Below are 9,274 nucleotides of genomic sequence, written 5' to 3'. Positions count from 1 at the left end.
GAAGCATTGATGGGAGGTATTACTATGAAAGTAGTAAAACACTATGAAAGACAGGCGGTGTGACGGTGACTCAGTAACAGAATCTCGCCCGCCATGCCGGAGACCCAGGTTCGATTCCTGGACCATGCACCACCACTCTCCCCACCAAAAAAGAAGAAAAAATACTATGAAAAATATAATTCACATACTTCCATGACTTTTACATCTCCCATTGCTTTGACTTTTGACATATACTCCAGAATATAATCTGCTAATATTCTCATGGCTAGCTTCTTCTTTTAGACTAAATGTCATTGCCTCAGAGAAACCCACCCTGGCTAAGTTGGTCCCCGCTGTTGTCCCTGAAGCATCTTGTTCATTTCCTTTGTAGCAATTATCATGACTTGCAATTATTGCATTTGCTGTTCCCTTGTGTCTCATTCCGTCTAAAATACAGCCAAAACAAAATCACTAATTTTCAATGCTTGGTCCAGTCCCTGATGTGAAGTAGTTGCTCAATAAAGATTTTCTGAATGGATGGAGTCCAGATGAATAGATTTACGGGAAGATGGGAGGACAGATGGATGGGTGAGGAAGATGAAGCTCCATAAATGTTTTCGGGGTAAATGGACGGATGGATGAGTCGGGTGGGTGATGGGAATGATGAAAGGATAGAAATCCGGTTGAATGAAGCAGTCTGCAATGTCGAGTCGGAATTTCAGCTCCGATCCACCAAGGGGCGCTGCAGGGCCGCTTGCGCCTTGGCGCCGGAGGAGACGACTTTCTAGGCCGCTGCCGGCGCCCCCGAGCTGCATTTCCGCGGACGCGGGGTCGTCGGAGTGTTTCCTGCGCGTGATGTTGCTGTCCTGCACGTCTCAGCGCCCTTCTCCGATGTCCTGCAGGTAACCGCCTCTGTCCCCGCAGCCATCCCAAGCGGTCAGCCCAGGAGCCTCGGGTGAGTCTCCTACGGGACTGTGCTGGGTGAATCGTATGCGCGGGAACCTGGGTGGTCCCCAAGACCGGTGCTGCGCCTCCTTCCCTACAGGAAGGGAAACTGAGGCGCAGAGAGGGGAGCGCCTACTGAAAACCGACGCCCGAGCCCAGACCCGGCTCCTGGTCAGTGCCCCTTACCACCGTCGGGCGTGGAACCTCTAGGGATTCGCGTTTCCTAGAGAAAGAGGTTTGTGAGGTCAGCGTGGCCATATGCCGAGCGCTGGTTCTGAGCCGACCCCGGGCGGGTGTCAGATCCTCCGTCCTCACAACCACCTCGTGGGGAAGGCTTAGTGACCTGTTAATGCCGAGGAAGTGAAGGCCCCTGCCACGCGTTTGCCAGGGTTCCGCAACCAGTGGTGCGGAGCCCGGGTCTGAGGGCCACCAAAGCCCCTGTAGTCTTCACTAGCCCGGGGACATTTGGTGTCTCCTGGTATTTGAAGCTCCAAGCCCCTTGTCGGTTGCCTGCAAGGTATGGGTCATTGTGTTGTTTTCTTAGGACTGTGAACTCATTCTTCCCTTATTAACCCTTAAAGGTGGTGAGAAGTGGGCTGCTGAGATGAGTGTGAGGAGGGCTGCAGAGAGCCTCCTGGCTTGGAGCCAACAATTAGAACTAGTGGATTTGTCAGAAGACTACTGTTTGAGCGCCAGTGAAGATGGGGGGAAAAGTGATGAAGAAAGAAAGCATCAAAAGCTTTTGGAAGCAGTTTGCTTGATGGAAAGAATAGGCAGAAATCGGCTGGAAGAGGAGAGGCTAGTCGGGAGGTGTCAGAGTTCAATGTCAGTTCTGAAGAAACAGGAGAAAAGCTGGTCCTTTCGGGTCTGCTTGAGACCCTTAAAACTTCATCTTCCTTGGCCACTGTGAAAAGCAACTGAATAGAGTCAGAAAGAAGACTGTGGATTACCCCTTAACAAAGAAGAAGTTGAATGGATCCGCAGAGAAGTGGCATTCAATAAAACCTCACCAGCCTTGTCCCAATGGGATCCTATTGTTGTGAAGAACAGGAAAGCTCCTTCCCCTGAAGAAGGAGCAGTCAGCCTTTGCTCCCGTTGAACACGTGCTCAGTGACTGGAAGGCAAGAATCCCCCTGGAGCAGGAAACTTTTAATGTCCTTTATAAGAATAAGCAGCCCGTGACAGACCCATTACTGACTCCAGTGGGAAAGGCCTCTTCAAAGCCATGAGCCTGGAGGAGGCTAAGATGCACTGAGTAGTCCTACTATGAGGCTAAAGCTGAAAGAGAGAAGAAAATCAAAAGGAAAAAGTATCACAGAGTTCTGAAGAAAGGAAAAGCCAAGCAAGCCCTAAAAGAGCTTGAGAAACTTTGTGGAAGGTTGATGCCACTGCAGCATTAGAAGAACTGGAGAAAATTGAAAAGGCTAGAATGATGGAATGAATGAACCTTAAGCACCAGAACAGTGGGAAATGGGCCAAGTCAAAGGCAATTATAGCTAAATATGACCTGGAGGTTTGCCAAGCTATGGAGGAACAATTGATTAAGAACAAAGAACTGACACAGAAACTCCAGGTAGCATCTGTGAGTGAGGAAGAGGAGGGAGGTGGTGAAGAGGATGAAGAGGATGTGCTCTTTGTCCCTGAAATAATGAATAAAGTACAAATGAATACAGATGGACTGAATCCCTGGAGAAGTTGGACCAGTGATTCAAAAGAGGTTGAAATCCAGAAAGACCTTGAACAACTGCCAGAGCCGTTGGCCCATGAGGATTCTGAAGGTGAGGGAGAAGAAAGACTGGTGGCAGAAGAAACTTTTTTGAAAAAATTTGCAGAAAGACAAGGCTTTAGAAAAACATCTGAGCTCAACCAGGATCCTGAGCCACTTCTTATTCAAGAAGCAAAAGATTCTGGCAGCCAGGAGGTTCTGTCCGAATTGAGAGCACTAACTCAGAAACTCAAGGAAAACCACCAGTCCCAGAAGCCAGAAGTGAGCTCAGCAGGGACTGTTCGCCTAGTTCAGAGAGAGGACCCTGTCCAGGAAGAGGAGGAACCCCTGTTGCCGCAAAGTCTGGAGAGAGTACAAACTCTGGAGGAGCTAAAAGAGTGGGACAAGGAAGGGTGTTTTCAAAATAAGGAGCTTCCCAGATCTGTGTCAGAAGGGCATCCATCGAAGAGGATCACAAATAATCAGCCTGATGACCCTGAGGAGAAAAAAATGAAGGAACAAATGATTGATCTACAGAATCTCCTGACCACAAAGTCTCCTTCAGTGAAGTCTTTGGCAGTTCCCACAGCGATAGAGGAGTTGAAAGATTAAAGGAGGCAGACCAAAAGCAGATGATAAAGGAAGCTTTTGCTGGGGATGATGTAATCAGGGACTTCTCGAAAGAAAAGAGCGAAGCTGTGGAGGCGAGTAAGCCAAAAGACATGGACTTAATGCTGCGTGGCTGGAGCGAGTGGGGCCCAAAGCCCTGTGCCAAGAAAAGACGCTGATTTCTCATTAAAACCCCTGAGGGTCCTCCAAGAAAAGAAAAGAATTTGTCAAATAGTGATGATCAATGAGAAGCACATGCTTTCATGCCCACTCACCCACCATCAACAGATTGAAAGGACCATCCAGACCCCTGTAGAATCTATGTGCAATACACAGAGGGCCTTCCAAAAGCTGACTGCTCCCAAGATTGTCACCAAGCCAGGCCATATTATTAAGCCCATAAAGGCAGAGGATATGGGCCACTGGTCTTCCTCAAGGTCAGATCTCTCTGTCATTCAGAGAAACCCAAAACGACTCTCCGTCCATCACAGAAAAACAGCTGAAGAAAAGCTTAGTCGATTGAGTTGCTGGAGAAGTGCCACCTTGGTGCCTGGGACCAGGAGCCTGACTGATTCTTATTTGGCCCAATTTTACTCTGAACCACAGAAACAATTTGAAAACTGGCTTAGCATGCTGTGGGTAATCCTTATTTTAAAAATCAAGACTTTTTTTTTAATGTTAAGCAATAATAACCCTTAAAGGTAAGTGTTAAATTCTCTTTCGCACTTGAAGGATGCTCCCAGACTCTCTTGGATTCCTGCACCTGCTTCACACTAAAGCGCCTTCCCCTTGTCATCCTCTAGGCCCCACATGGACTATGGTAGTCTTGCAGACCCATGGAAAGTCTTCCTTCAGTGGCTTTGCTGGTTCTACATCATCTGTTCTTCTATCCTGTAAACCCTGCAGGACCCTGATCAGTTCTCCAGGACTTTCTCCCACTCTCTCCCAATGGTGAGGATGTCCCTGGCTGAGTGCTCTGTGAGCACCAAGAAGACAAGACTTTTTGTCTTCTCCTCTCACACAGGCAGTGGGTAAGTGACAGAAACCTGGTATAATAAATGGGAGGCTGGGTGGGTGCCCGATAAACCTGAGTCTTTCTCAACCACTCATTAGCTGTGTAACCTTGGAGCAGTTACTTCCTTCTCCCAAGTCTTAATTTCTGTAAGGAGAAAACCTGCAGAAGCTCTGTGAGAGACCTCGTCTGTGTTTTCCTTTGTATTTGAATCCACAGCACTTAGATCATGGTAGGTACTCAATAAATGTTTGTGGGACGAATGAATAATTTAGGCATGTTTACTTAGAGTTGGTCTTCCTGTGGATTCTCTTAATGTGGGGAGATGGAATCTTCATATGAAGCACTGGTAGCTCTCTGGGTCTGGAGCTTGGCTGGACTGCTTTCCCCTACTTGGGTGGGTTAGCAGCATGCTGACATTGGCTTCTGTTTTTGGCTTACCTTCTGCCCTTTTTTGCCCTGCATATAAAAGTGATCAGGGACTACCTGTGCCCTGGCCATTGTGAGTATAGGGAGAGGAATTGGTGAAGTCATTTCTCTGTGTCCCTTCCAAATCCTGGAGCTTTCCCCACTTCTTTCTTCCTACTGCTGTTTTTGTGTCTCTCAGTGCCTGGTGCATTCTCACTGAGGGCCCTCTGTGTGCGGCCCAGTGCTGGTTTCTGTGAGGTTCTATACAAAGAGGATGAAGCATGGGCTTTGTCTAAAGGAGCTTATGAACTGGTTGTAGAGCCACAATGTAGTTTATTCCTCAGCTAGGGTCCCTTTCATAGAGCCTTCTGTGTGTCCCCCACTCCCCTCCCAGGTCCTGAGTCATGCGGGTTCTCTGGGTGTGAGGCAGCATGGAAGTAGAGTGACATGAGACGAGGGCACTAGTCATACCTTGTGAAAATTATTGATTTTGTGGTCTCTCTGTCCTCTGAAGTTAAGGTCACTGTCTACAATTTAATCATAGTTTGCACATAAGATGCTACCAAAAAGTCATATCTGCCCTAGGTGGTCTTTTATCCCTCTAGAGTTGTAAACTTCTTTCCTTTTTCATGAGAATATGGTGTGGCTTGTGGGTTAATAATAACAGCCCACATTTGTGAAGCGTTTACTCTTGGGCAGTGAGCTTACTATGTCACATATTCATATGTGCTTTTCAGGACATACTGTGCAAGGTGGCTTCTAGGTTACTCATCTAAGGCTTCTCTTTTAATATAAAGAAGGCAGCTTGGTGCAGAGAAACCCACAGAGGCTGTCTCCATCCTATCAGAAACCATGGTGCTCCTGAGATGAGTTCTGTTCTCTGGAGCTCTGGGGCTTTTCCATCCCACAAGGATGCATACAGGTTCCCTGGGCATGATGGAGTCTGGGAAAGTAGAGTCAAGATTAGGGTGGCTTTGTCTTAGCCCCCAGTTTTACCCTCTCTGGCGCCTTTGAGAATGCATGCGATTTTCTTGATGCATTATGTGCCTGCTTGGGTTCTGAGAGCACTCAAATTGTTGTGTTAGCAGCAGAATGTCTGAATTGAAAGCAGATAAGATTCTAGGATCAAATCTTCCTGTCTCTGAGTCTCAGTACCTCCTAGCTTTGGGACCACGTCTTTATCCTTATCTAGAAAGTAGGGATACGATGAGTCAGTTTTTATTAGGATCCCTATCTTCTACGACTTTAGAGCTCTGACAGTTTACTTTCAGAAGTGTCTTCCCTTTACTTCTCTTGTCTGGGCATGTTGAGGGAGTCCTGTGCTTGGTTAGGGTGGTTTCTCCAGGCCTGTACAGTTGGCCTCCCTTTTCAGCAAGCTCTCTGTCCTTTTCTGCCCCTTCTCAGCACCTGTATTCATGGCTTCTCCTTTGCTGCAGACCAATCTCCTGATTTGCAGAGACTTCACGGGAGTTGTCATGTCAGCAATACTCTACTCTCTGATATCCTTGAGGTAAGATCTCTAGTCTATTATCTGGATTGTTGGGTCCTGGCATCTGGTACAGACATATGCATGTTCCCTGGGGCTTTGGGTAATGATGTAGGAATGCTGAGAGGTGAGAAGATGATGTCCAGCGTCTCCAGATCCTCCCTGATTTAGTTTGTTAAAGCTGCCAGAATGCAATATACCAGAAAACAGAACAGCTTTTAAAAATGGAATTTATATTAAGTTGCAAGTTTACAGTTCTAAGGCCATGGAAATGTCCAAATTAAGCCATCCAGAGAAAGATATCTGTACTCCAAAGAAAGGGCTGATGAAGTTTGGGGTTTCTCTCTCAGCTAGGAAGGCAGATGCTAACATCTACTAGCTATCTCTCCTGACTTCTTATTTCATAAGGATTTCCCAGGGGCGTTTTCCTTTTGTATCTCCAAAGGTCTCAGGCTGTGTGGGCTCTGTCTGCACTCTAACTTTTTCCAAAATGGTTCATTCTGAAAGGACTCCAGTAATCAACCCCACCTTGAATGGGTGGAAACACATCTCCATGGAAACCATGTAATAAGAAGTTACTCCCACAATTGGGTAGGTCACATCTCCATGGAAATAATAAAAAAGATCCCACCCAGCAATAGTGAATGAGGATTAAAGAACATCACTTTTCTGGGGTGTTCAACAGCTTCAAACCGGCACCCTCCCCTTCCCCCAACCCTTGGTAACCTAGATCATATCTGGCCCCTCACAGGCCTTCAGCAGTTGCTACAGGAGAAGGGCCTCCAGAGTCTGACTTGGGTAGTGAGAACTTCCTGGTATTTCTGCCCTCCCAGTATTGGAGTGTCCGCAGCAGCAGGCTACAATGGAAAATGGTGGACCAGGATCAGAAACTCCTATTCAGGGGTCTTAATTCCCTTTCTGCCACTGTGTCAGTCTATAACCTATGTAGAACCTCATTTTCTTTATCTAAAAAACAAAGCTGTGGGGCGGGCCATGGTAGCTCATCAGGCAGAGTACTCGCCTGCCATGCCGGAGGCCCAGGTTCGATTCCTGGTTCCTGCCCAAGAAAAAAAAAAAGCTGTGAGAGAGGTGATTTGTACTTAGGGCTAAATGATTCTTCTCCAGCCCTAATATTTTTCCATTGCCTGAAGTGACTTTTCTTTGACCCAGGGATTTTGGGGTCTTTCACAGGAAAAGTGGCTGTTAATGGGGTCCTCTGTTCAGCTGCATTGTTCTTCCTTAACCAACCTATTCCACAGGCCACTGGCAGCTGCTTCTCTTCCTAGGTCTCTCTGCCCTTGTATGCACCTGCAGTCAAAAGTGATCATGGGCTGCCTGTGTCCTGGTCATGGAAAATGCAGGAAGAGGAATTGTGGAAAGCAGTTTCCCGTGTTTGGAGGGTCCACACCTATCCCTTTCAAATGCTGACGCTTTCACACATTTCTGCTTCTATTCTACCACCCCTCCTGGCCTTGAGAACATTGTGGGCCACTGCCTGAGAGTGACAGGGGATCTTGTAGCTTGGTCTTTCTTAGCTCAGCCTTCTGTTATCAGAGACCAGGCTATGTCTTTATCAACATTTAGGTACTTCGAGGGCAGCTAATTATTATAGACTTAATCCTACTTACATGAACGAAGATGAATTAAGTACGATGAATAAGTGTGATGTAGGATAGTAGATGGTGATGCCATATGATTTTCCAAGTAGCTTCTTGGAGCTGGTGCATCTGAGCAGGCTTTGAAAGAATGGAATGCGCTGAGCAATAGGAAGGTATTCCATGGAAGGGGAGCAGCATGAGCAGGACTTAAAGGCTGGAGTCAGGTCGAGTACCTGCTCAGGAGCTCATGGTTCCACTGGGAGACATGTTCAGGACAAGTAGTGATAATGTGGAGGGTGAGAGGGTGGTCCTTCTCAGTATGGGGTGCCCCTGAGTGCAAGCTCTCACACTGTCTCTGCCAATTACTATAGTTGCCCTGTGCCCTGAAAACACTGTTTGAAATAAAATAGTTTTATTGGAAAACCTAGACTTCTAACACATTTTTCATTTTGACTCTTCTCTGTGAGCACTGAAATTCTCTTTCGGGACATATTTGGTACAAGTAAACTGACAGCTCATACTTGAGTAATTGGATATTCTTCGTGGTGTCAGCTCTGTGAGGGAGAAGATGATGTTGGGGACTGTAGTGACCTCCTACTCTGTGGGCTTCCTCTCCACTATAGGGGTGCAGCCTGTGACCTGAAGATTGTTGAAGGCAGCTACAAGACTTTGGAGACACTGGCCCCCTCAGGATGATGGTGGAGGGTCCCACCTCCCTTGGAGGGGCCTCATCATGGTAAGTTAGTGCCAAGAGGCAAAGTTGTTTCTGCAGATGGAAATTCCAATCCTCCAGCCTCATTTGACTTTCTCTTTTAGATTATTTTGGGGTTGATTGTGGACACTCGAGTAGCAGAATGAAGAGTAACGTTGCTGCACGAAGCATTGCCAGACCTTCACCTCAGCATAACCTGGAACAGCTTTTCACTCTGCATGAGAGAGGCAGAGAGGAAGCCCTGGAACTCTGAGATTGCAGGGTCCAGAATCCGACCTTTCTGCCAGCCCTGCCCCTCATCAGCACTGCCACACAGCACCAGGGATCAGGAAGGCTGGTTTGCCGTAGTTTGTCATGCAGTGACAGCCTCCTTGTCTTCTTGCCTATGCCTGGTATACTTTTTTAAGAACTAAGAGTTTGTGTTGAAGTTTGCTATAGTGTGCATTATTGTCTTCCCACCCACCTCAATAAATCTTGGAACCAAGTCCTGCTGCTTGTTTGGTTTCTGTTTTAGTTTGTTTTTGCTGCCAGAAATGCAGTATACCAGAAATGGGTTGGCTTTTATCAAGGAAATTTATTAAGTTACAAGTTTACAATTCTAAGGCCATAAAAATATCCAAACTAAGGTATCTAGAGAAAGATCTGCATCTTTCAGGATCAGCCGATAGCATCTGGAACATCTCTGTCAGCCAGGAAGGCACATGGTTGGCTTTGGCTTCTGGTTTTTAAACAGCTTCCCCAGGGGTGTTATCTTTCTGCATTTCCAAATATCTCTGTTTTGACTCTAGGATTTTTACAAAATGGTTCTGTCTTAAAGGAC

General features: G+C 46.8%; 1 non-coding gene and 1 pseudogene across 2 annotated transcripts; both read left to right on the top strand.

Annotated features, from left to right (window-relative positions):
* Positions 1-779: 779 nt before the first annotated feature.
* LOC143690979 (U3 small nucleolar RNA-associated protein 14 homolog A-like) lies at positions 780-8,933 on the top strand (annotated as a pseudogene). The gene is made up of 6 exons (XR_013179301.1): positions 780-934; positions 1,506-3,939; positions 4,042-4,269; positions 6,063-6,168; positions 8,366-8,478; positions 8,559-8,933. The product of XR_013179301.1 is annotated as a U3 small nucleolar RNA-associated protein 14 homolog A-like (transcript).
* On the top strand, positions 7,451-7,584 carry LOC143653633 (small nucleolar RNA SNORA71). Its single transcript, XR_013161429.1, has one exon. It is a non-coding gene; the product is annotated as a small nucleolar RNA SNORA71 (small nucleolar RNA).
* Positions 8,934-9,274: the final 341 nt, after the last annotated feature.

The sequence above is a fragment of the Tamandua tetradactyla genome, chromosome 1, assembly GCF_023851605.1.
Source record: "Tamandua tetradactyla isolate mTamTet1 chromosome 1, mTamTet1.pri, whole genome shotgun sequence".
NCBI lineage: Eukaryota > Metazoa > Chordata > Mammalia > Pilosa > Myrmecophagidae > Tamandua > Tamandua tetradactyla.
Note: the sequence above shows the minus strand (reverse complement) of the source record. Positions and strands in the feature narration are given on the sequence as shown.